Source organism: Prenolepis imparis, unplaced genomic scaffold (genome assembly GCF_030444845.1).
Source record: "Prenolepis imparis isolate NDT839.2.m4 unplaced genomic scaffold, iyPreImpa1.0 SCAF_14, whole genome shotgun sequence".
NCBI lineage: Eukaryota > Metazoa > Arthropoda > Insecta > Hymenoptera > Formicidae > Prenolepis > Prenolepis imparis.
This window is the reverse complement of record NW_028141172.1, coordinates 4,494,115-4,505,031: the sequence shown is the minus strand read 5'-3', so window position 1 is coordinate 4,505,031 and position 10,917 is coordinate 4,494,115. Positions and strand designations below refer to the sequence as shown.

The 10,917-nt window shown below is 38.7% G+C and overlaps 1 protein-coding gene across 1 annotated transcript in view; it reads left to right on the top strand.

Annotated features, from left to right (window-relative positions):
• The first annotated feature begins 562 nt into the window (after positions 1 to 562).
• LOC145945247 (uncharacterized) overlaps positions 563 to 10,917 on the top strand; it is a 55,288-nt gene continuing 44,933 nt past the window's right edge. The window contains exon 1 of the mRNA XM_083054126.1: positions 563 to 2,302. The gene's annotated coding sequence lies outside the window, so the exon portion shown is untranslated. The remainder of the gene's footprint in view (positions 2,303 to 10,917) is intronic.

The following is a 10,917-nucleotide window of genomic DNA, read 5'->3' as shown; positions in this document are numbered from 1 at the left end:
TTCTTCCTCAATGAACTCGATGAACATATCTTAACCCCTCGTCGAAGTCTCCGGCGGCAGTAGGTCGCCCGGTGCGCCTAGGCTTAGACCGAAAAGCCACGTCCTTGAAGCTGCATCGGCATCGTTTCCCCCGCATTAACAACACGGACCGGAGAGGAGCCTTCTCGAAGAGTCGTGTGTTAGTGACACGTGCAGCGCGCGGAGAACCGCCGGTTGGAGAACCTTTGTGCGCTCTACGACGGAGGAGGAAGGTGTTGCGAGGCACGGAGGAGGTAAGCGCGGACTCCGGAGGGGAATTGGGGGGAGATGGGGCACAGAAGTACCGCTATACCTGGAGTCGCCGCGGGCGAAATACATACCTACCTACCTACCTAGTGCGTATTCTCTCTCTTTCTCTCTTTTTTTCTCTCTCCTCCTTTCTCTCCCTCTCGGGCCCGATCGCTCCCTCCTCGCCATCTCCCACTCCCTCTTAAGTCCCCCTCGAACCCCGCTCGCGCAAGCTATACCGCTGGAAGTACACGCCATGATGCACGCCATAGAGCTCTCCGGCGGGGACCGACCAGTGGCTTGCCTCATCTCGCCGACGACGCGCGTCGCGACGTCGCCGTCGACCTCCTTCTCCCTTTTTTTTCATTCTCTCTTTCTTTCTCTCTTTTTCTTCACTTCGTCGTCCTGTTGTGCGCGAGGAGGAGTTTATTTCGCCGTCCTGTTGATTCTCGAGAGGTCTTCGAGGGACCTCTAGAGGGATCTTCGAAAATTGTGGCTCTCTGACCGTTTCAAGATCGTTAAAATCTTGGTAGAGCCTTCGATCAAGTAGTAGATCTCTAAATCCTCGAGTGTGGACTATCGAGTTTGGACAAAGAGTTGCTGAAATAGCGTGTTTTTGCGGTGTGTCCGGTGAAGATCCACTTTGATCCTACCGTCGCTGACACAGTTGACACAGTTGGTACCATATCTTCGTGAGACGACTCCGACTCACTTGGCAAATCGAAGATAAAGTGTCTAATTACCGTTGAAATCGATTATTCGTTGTTTTATCATCATTGTCAAAAAATTCCTTAGCGCCGCCATCCATTAAAATACCGAAGAAGAAGACAAAGAAGGAGAGTTTCCCCTACAGGTATTCCTCTGCGTCTATTTAGGCAATTGTAATAAATCTATGGTCGTCGTCGAAAGATATAACGTCGCTCGAGGACTTGAAATTTGCAGACTAAGGATCGCCGGACGATCGCAAAGACGAGGTGGAAGAGGACGCCGCGAAGAAGGCTCTCCTTCTTCTTGAGTGTTCTCTACCTACCCTACCACTTCCTCCTCCTTCTCCTTCTCTTCCTTCTCGTCCTCTACCACTACCATCGCGTCTACAGTCGTTCGGTCGCCGGTGAGTAACACACGGTTTACAATCGCGTCCAGAAACAGCTGGTACCGCTGGTCGCGTCTAGCGATCGCCAATTCTCGAGGACCTCCTCGTAAGGGCTGGTCCCAGCCTATGAAATAAAAAAAAAAAAAAAAACACGGACACGCGGACTGATCCCGAAGAACGTATTCGCGCGAGTGAGAGTGATATATCCGCACTTCTTTCCGGTCTTTCAGAGACACGATAAGTTGGTGATTCGGGTCCGGTACATACTGTGCGAGTGCAGAAGACAGTCGAAGAAACAAATCCCAAGAAACAGGATTTATTGCATCTTTAAAGTTCGAGAGTCACAATCCATCTTGGTTCACATCATTGAGAATCAGAAAATTCCTAAAGTCTTAAAGAGAATCTATTGAAAGCCAGAATCGATCGTAACTTAGAGTCGACATTTCTAAGGGCTCGAGAGGGATCAGGATCCAGCGTATTCTAAGAGTTCAAGGAGAATATACGCGATTTTACAGCTCGAACACCCGCGTGCTCGAGTGTCCAGGATCCATCACGTCCCCAGGATACGAGAAAATTAATCATTCGTCGGGGCTTTCTCTGGAGGATCGAGGAATCCACGTAGGAAGGTCGCATGACCACCGCGTCGACGCGGCTACGTAGTTTACGCCTGTGCGAGGAGCGTCGAGCCGCGACGACGTCATCCAGCGTGTCGTGCACCACATGATCGTCGACCAGTGAACGACCTCTCTCGTCGAGAGAGTTTCGGGAGCTTCTCCCGAAGCAACCGCTGTGAGAACGCGACCGCGTTGTTAACCCGTCCGAAGAATTTCGAGGGAGTCCTACCCGGACTTCTCTCCTGGAGGGATCCCTGCGGAGGCGCCGACCTGGTGGTATTAAACCTGGCAGAGAGTAGTCTCCTCCTCGTCTCTTCTATTCACAGAGGTTAGTCACTCGCTTCGTTCCGGTATCGTACACACGCGTGTGTGGGCAGGAGTGTGGGTACACTCGCGCGGTGCAGCGTGTGTGCGTATGCGCGTATATATGTATGTGTGTGCGTGAGTACCTCGTGCAGGTATATATTTATCCGCGTTGCGAAAGTGCAGCGAGCCGCATTATTTGCGGCCAGCGAGGTGTGAACTTTTTCGGCGATCGATCGAGACCGAGGAATATTTGCGGATGAGACACTGTTCTCTCATCGATATTGCAAAAAGATACATCGAATTTCGTTCCGAGAGTTTCAATTTTATGAAAACGTGCTTATATAAAATAAGCACTTCTCTTTCGACAATAATAATAATAATACTTTACTCTCCTAGAGAGAGTTAAACGCTGTTGCGTGTGGTCTTCTTTTCGAACAGACACACATATTTTTTGCGTTTTCTGAAATATCGGAGGGTGGCAAAGAGAGGGAGGAGGGAGATTGCAGAGTAATGTTCTCTCTAGAATGATTGATTCGATCGTTACTGTTATTGCTATGATAATTCTAAAATCAAGTTCTAGATACAAAGATGGACCGCGCGATTGATGCATAATTCTAGATAGAGTTGTACATTATATACATATATGTATATACAATCGCTTTTGTCGATCACGACATCGCGTGTAATCTCCGTAGAGATATACAGGTTTAAATCGACGACGAAGGTGTCGCCGTCTATTTCGCGAGCTAGAGATCTTTGTGAGATGACGCAGCCTCCGTCCGCGTGTCGAAGTAGATTCATCAATCGCGCCGGAGAGAGATTATCTCGCGCCCACGACGCACGTTTCGCAAGGAAATTACACGGCAACTAGGTTCAAAAATTATATATACATATACATATATATAAAATTAATATGTACAAAAATATAAGATACGATGTAAAGTAATACATATATAAATAATATATATATATAATTTTTGTATATATTATTTTATATCGTATATATTTTTGTATATATAAATTTATATTGTACATATTTTTTGTATATATAAATTAATATATCAAAAAAATATACAACATCAAATATAATATATACGAAAATTATATATACTCCACTTATTAATAAAAAATAATATATATTATTAAAAATATATGTATTATATTAATAATTAATAAATATTATATTAATATAAAAAAATTATATATAGAAAGAGAGAGAAAGAGAGAGTATGATGATACTACATTACACAGATGCCGTATTTCGCGACACCCGTTGTTGGCCGCTTATCGCGCGAGGGAATCGCGATTAATGGAAAAATATTTTCAAGGAAATCGTTATTAAGTAACGATTTCCTTGAAAAGTTGGTATGATATGTATTTGCGCGGCTCATTTTCGATGAGAAATTACGATACAATGCAAATGAGCGCGCGCGGTCGCTGCGAGGAGAAAGCGCGCGATCGCGATTATCGTCAAAATTGTATATTTTTTCGTGCGCGCATCCCGCCGAGCAAACACGGAAACTCGCTTCTCGACACGCGGTAGTGCCTGAGAAAAAGAGAGCAAGCAGAAACTTACCAGTATCTATACGGAACTACGTGAATAGAAAAATAATGTTTCAATAAAAAAATAATTATACCGATAAGTAATGAGTATATAATATTAATTACATTTAAAAAGATAGAAAAAAAGAGAAAACGTGCATTGTGCATATACAATAATAGATTAGAATTTGGGTGGCTGCATAAATTGAATAATCAATAATTTATTTACTTATAATTTACTATAATTCATTTACGTTTTATATATATTAAAATATTAAAATATATTGTGTGTGTGTGTATATATATATATATTAATTAAATACGAGACATGAAAATTAAATTGATATTAAAGTGATTAATTAATATTCACAAGACTCGATCGCGATAATGAGACAATTAAAAAGTATAATCAAATGATAAATAAGTCTACAGCCCTCGTTTCTCGTATCGTTTTCCTTTCGTTGGCGTTTCGAGAAATCGATTATTCTCTCGCTTAAAAATCGATCGCAACGTATCCGTTTTGCGCTATGAATCGCCGCGATGACCGCGTTGGCCGCCTACGAAACAAATAATTGTTGAAAAATTCCAGCTGCTCACGATACCGCGACCGTGCCGCAGTATTAATTAACTATAAAATCGCAGTAATGGCGATCGTGTCGCGCGCGCGAACCTTTCCGCGTGTCGCCGAATAAAAACTGGTCACGCTCGCGCACGCGGGTTCTGCGTGAATCCGGAAAGTTGAGGAAAAAAAGATTCAGGATTATTCAGAGAGGCGCGAGTTTTATCTCGAATTCTTCCTTAAATAAATCGACCTCGATGGCAAAAGAGCGTGATCTCGTAAAATCAAGTTTCCAGGGAATTAATGGAGAAACCGTATTCAGAAAAATGGAAAGTTTAATTTATTATTATGAAACTTTTATTCAAAAATGAATAAAGTGTGTTCCTTTCTTCAAAAATCTTAATCAGAAATAAAAGATTGTTTTTTTATGAAACTTATTAGATTTGTTAAGTGTCACGTCCTTTTAATATATCGAGCGCGATTCAAATAAATCTGCTTCATCGTTTTTTACCATCTCGAGCAGACAATAATTTATTTTGCAGGAACACTGAGTTGAGTTAAAAAAAAGGGCGCTTAATGAACCGGATTCGATCCTAAGAGCGATTTTTAGAGTCGATTTAGAGGTTTTTACGACAGGGGAATTCGCCTCCCGTCGTTTGTCGCTCGTGGAATTTGGATGAATCTGTTATTCCTGTCCGGGGAAACACACCGTGCATGGAATTTTGATCGTTTATTCGATTCCGGTCTGGCACACCGCTTGTGAGAGAAGAGTGTCCAGAAACGGCGCTTGTTTTTTCGAGAAAAACGCGGGACAAAGACACACGTGGCTCATCGCCCCTTCTTTATCTATGTGCATAAACATGTCGGACGTGTGGTCGACAAATAAAAGCGCGTCTAATAAAAGCCTCGTCTAACAGCGCTATTTTTGGCGCCAGCAAAATCCGCGGGCTCGCATTCCTCGCTATTTTGATCCTAATTTAGAACCCCCATAAACTTTGATTCAGCCGTAAAAAGTGTCCTTTGAAAACCTTGATTCAAGTTGAAGTTAATTGAAGTTAATCCCTTCCCCCAAAAAGTTGAATTTATTTAATAAAAAAAATACTATTTTTATAAATTAAATTTATTTAATTCGCTAAATTAATATATACAAAAGAATCTCTTTATATTCATTTTCACCAAATTTCTTTATCCTAAAATTATTTCTCTTAACTTTTTTTATCTGCTTAAAAGAATTTTTTAATATTCTAAAAATTGCAAAATTTATAAAATTAAAAAAAATGAAATTTTAATTATACATATATGTATAAATCTATATTTTATTTCAAGAAAGTGAATTAGGTTACTGTGATTCTTGCAATTGCACGGCTAGCTTTCCCGAATTCTCTCGATTTTCAAAAGGAAAGTCGTAATGGCATCGCATCGATTGCGCTCGATTGCGAGATGAAAAGAAAAAATAAGAGACGAACTTACGGAATACAGCAAGGGCGGAGGAATAGAAATCGGCGGGAAGACACCGCATGCCGAAACAAAGGCGAGGATCGGAAGGAGGCAGAGACGCAGGAGATACGCATCTCCGAGCGTGGGACCGCGTGTGCTGTATATTGCCGGCGTTGAAGTCGCCTAGCCTGGCGTTGAAGTCGCCGCGAGCGGGAGATATCTAGGACGCGGGCCGCGTCGCGACGCATAATGACGCGCCGACGCTTTTGTAATCCACGTGACTATCGTGCGCGACGTGGGCTAGTAATGCCGAGTATTGTCTTCGATTGAATGCCGCCTTTAGACGGCTATTTCAAAACGCGCGCGCGCGCGCGCGTATGGATACATCTTTAGCTGGCGATTATTTTCTTCTTAAGCCTCAATCCGCGACATAAATAACGAGATTTAAAAATCAAATAGTGAAAATCATGAAATGTCATGGTTCAATAGCAAGCATGCGATTCCAGTTTTAAAATGCATCGAGCTTAATTTAGAAAATGTGCGATAAAATTTCAGAATATTTTAACTCTCTCTCTCCTATTAGCATATTAATAAAAATATTGTCACATAAAAAGTCTCCTTTACAGATATACAGAAAAATAATATGATTAATTCGAATTAATATCATTTTCTTGTCGATAAATTAAATTAACGATTTTAAGGATTTCTTAAAACAAACTGTGAGTCATATACAAGTTGTATATAGAATCATGATAATAGAAAGATTTATGGTACCAGAATCTTAATAAGATATTAATGACATCTAAAGATTTAGAATAATTAAATGTAATTATTTAAGAGATGTAAATATATATATATAAATGTCATTACGTAATACAATGTATAATATGCAAAATAACGCATTGTATTCTTTCCGGTTACAAGGATAATAATTATTATCGAGCATCTCGCGCGTTTCATTGAAGAGGATGAGAAAGCAAGGCAGATTATTAATAGTCCTTTTTGCCGGCGCGATGCCCGGAGGAAGACAGTGGAAGGACACGTGAGGTCATCGCCGCAAAATACACCGACGAGGAGCCCGTTGAATTTCTCTCCTTGGCGATCCTAAGCCACGAGGGGGGAGAAGGAGAAAAATTGATGTTCGAAGAGAATTACCACGCGGATTAAATCGATCAATCAGGCGTCGCTAATCAAGCGTCGTAATACGAAATATTTTTGAACGTTTTGTTGTGGTTTCGTTCTTGATTTCGACTTATTATCGATCATAGTGTCGATCTCTAGATAGCGATGTAACGTTTCGGCCATGATCGATCAATCGATCCATCTTTCTAGGAGATGGTAATTCAATTATTCCTCATACAAGATATTATTCGCAATGTGGGCTGATTTTGACGTTGAGAAATAAGTAAAAAATGTGGAATAAAATTTTTCAATGGGTAGTATCGATCCACGATAAAAATTCCTAAAGTTCAGCTATGGTTGAGCCATTCTAGAATCGACGATCTTTTGGAAAACTAAGGATTTTCGATCGAGCAAAATCTGCTCGTAAATTGTAGGACAAAGTTATCGCTGAGTGACTTTCATCAGTTTCTAGACGCTGTTAAAATACTCTACGAGTAGCCATGAGTCACCGCTTTCTATCGGAATGTTAATGGCGAATGCACATGTGTGTTCTGGACGGATGGAGGGAAAAAAATCCGATTTCTCACTCTTATTTCTCTCTCCTCGCGTTATTGATAACAGAGATGTCCCCGCGAGACACACGAAGTGCGAGATTAACGAGAAGAACGAAGAGAGAGAGAGAAAGAGTAGTCGACTTCTTGTAAAAAACTTGAAATCTCGTAATTACGCTTATTTACTTCGTTGCGAAAGGCTCGATCAAATTTTAAATCGCTCCGCACGCATACACGCATAAATAAATTCCTCTCTCGCGATGACGAAGTCTTTCGCTTAATCGAGGCAAAATCTGTTCCTTCGTTGATGAATTATCGATTTATCGAGATGAGTGATGTACGACATAATTCAGTTCCCCCGCTCTCTCTCTCTCTCTCTCTCTCTCTCTCTCTCTCTCTCTCTCTCTCTCTCTCTCTCTGTCGAATTAACTAATTAAATATGCTAAATTTCGTTACGTTGAATTAAGTACTAATTTGACGAAATCTGTCATTTTTAACTGAGCCAAATTATCTAATTCAATTTTAAATTTTAATTTAGAATTATTTTAGAATTTTTGATGTCGATCTATAATAAAATTACAGATATTTTTTTTTAATTCATGAAACATTTGAGATTTTTTTAAATATCTTATATTTGATCAGTATCAAAAATATAAAAAGAAATTCTATCTCAAAATTAAAAATTTAAATTTAAAAGTTTTTATTTCCTTCATATTTTAGAGATTTTAAATTCTAATTCTTCGAATTCTTCTTAAGTTTTCAATTCCATTGAACTAGGTCAAACGATAATCTTCAACGGGATCTATTATTCACACATCTATTAAACGTGGATTCTAATCGACTCTGAATTATGCACCGCGTTGCAATAATCTACACGTTGTACTTAGTTGCGGGTTTCGCGAGGTCTAATATTTTCCCCGCGCCCGTACGAGTGCAGGACAGGTTTCGATGACGACGACGACGACGGCAGGATACTCTGACATTTGCCAGGTTGATAGTCGAGTGGTTCACCTATAGCGAAGTGCACCTATCCGTTGCGTTATACCCGGTGTCCCGGAATCATCGAATATACCTTGAATTTTTATAATTCTTCCTCGCAGAAAACCCACAATTTATTCGCACACTTGTATAATATTCGCAACACATTATAAAATTGATAAAATTGATCAAAAAAAATAATTTTCAAATTCTCAGATTAAAATTATACGAATATAATGTGGGAAGATGGAATTTTTCTGCTGATTATTATTGTAATTAAATAAAAAGATAAGAGTTGATAAAGTTAATTATGCAATATAATTAATCAATTGTTATTCATATATATTCCTCTCTATAAAATAATTTTGATAATTATGATAATTTCTAATGTGAATAAATAATTCTTTAATAAATATTTCTAATAAATAATTCTAATAATTTCTAATTAATAAATAATTCTAATAATTTTAAATAATAAATAGTTATTCATAATATATTCCTCTATAAAATAATAAATAATTTTATTATTTGTAAATTATGGTTAACTTTCAATGTTAATCGACTCGATATTTCCGCTGAAGAAAGATGGATTCAAGGATCGAAGAATCCGCGACTTCCGGTGGGAGTTTTCGGGATAGCGGATATCATCGCACGGATCGCTCGTTAGTTCCTACGCCACATTTCGAGGGAAACGAGTTGAAAAAGCAGGCTAAGGCCCCGGGATGGCAGTGGTACGATAATTATCGGCTAGAAAACGCGGGATGGCGCATAACGCGGAGTCGCTATGTAGGCAGTTATATAGCCGCGCGATTGCAGAAGCGAGCTTAGAGCCGAGGGCAGGTTTGCAACCGCGCTGCTGCCAAGAGAGAAATTTTCTGCAGAGTTGCTGCGCCGTAGCGGTCGTTTCGACATAGGTGCAGGCTCGGGGGGGCCTGCGAATCGGGCAGGTGCGAATACAACATCATCGTGCGGTAGGCGAGCGATTCTCAAGTAATTTAAAGCGAAATAAGACGGATATATGATGATCGAAACGTTTCTCAGACGTATGCGTCGGCATCGCGAGAACGTGAAGAGGGAAAATTGGCCGGAGAGAAAATGACATTTTACTTTTCTAGCCACTTTAGCGGCTATCTTTCTTAGCGAATACGTGTCTTAGGTGATTTTTGAATTTTTGAGTAAAAATGATTGAGAAAAAGATATAATGACGAATTAAATCTTTACGAGCCTAATGAATACATTCCTCAGTTAATTTCAGGTGAAGTTTATACCTTAATGGAATTTTAATTTCAGGCTTAGTTACAGAGATATATAATGCAAGAAAATGGGAAAATTGCGTCAATCATTTTCGAGTAAAAAAAGAAAGATTTTTCTCGAAAGCAAAATTTCCAGGAGAGCCAAATGAAGATTACGAAAATTACACTTTTCAATTAAACTTTTGGCAAAGTTTATCTTTAATAGAATCGAAAGTTAATTGTACAAAGATATATATATATATATATATAAAAAAAATATATATATATACGCGATGCAAGAAATTGGAAAGTTGCAATAAATGATAATCTCCCTCGATTTTTTCGCTGAGGAAAAATCTTGGAAAATTAATTCATGATTGAAAAAATATTCTTTACGTTTTCTAAAATGACAAGCCGCATGATTTCATTTCATCGCAAAAAAAATTTAATTTTCTCATAAATTCCACTTTTAATAATATTTAAATAAATTCCATTCCCTAGATTTTCATTCTAAATACATAATATCTAAATTTCCGGAACTTCTTCTAGTTTTTCTTGATCTTTATAAAACTCGCGCGAGAGAGGAAATGACTTCATGCCGGTGAACAGACTTCGGACCGCGCCATGAAAAGACTTCTCGGCGTGCACGTGTAATTAAGGGTGTAATTAGAACACCGGATAAGAGCGGTTTAGAACATTACAAAGGCGGACCATTACATGTGGTTAAGAGAAATGCATATATACTGACCCAGTATTCTCAAAAGAACAACTACCCGATCTGATTCGAAAAGAAATATCATGCTAATATTTATTTAAATTTTATCATTATACTTAAAGTCAATAGACAGCATAATAGATATTAATATTCAAAAAATAGAGTGACGTCATTTCAAGAATATATATTTGTAATGTCTAGTCTAGAAAACATATATTTAAAAAAAAACGATATATCTCATACTCTTTGAAATATTCTTTTTCATAATCAGATCTCCTGGACAGTCAAAAAATACGATATGATGATATCATATAGAGAGAAAAAGCAATGTGGCAAAGTATCTCAGCGTTAATTTTTCACTTTCAAACACATTTATCGAAATGCTTTTCGAAATTTGAATTTTATTTTTTGTATTCTCGATCGAATAAAAATTTAAATTTATTTTTTTGTATTCCATCTTCCAAACTAATATCCTCTCGTTTGATTATATGAAATTATTAT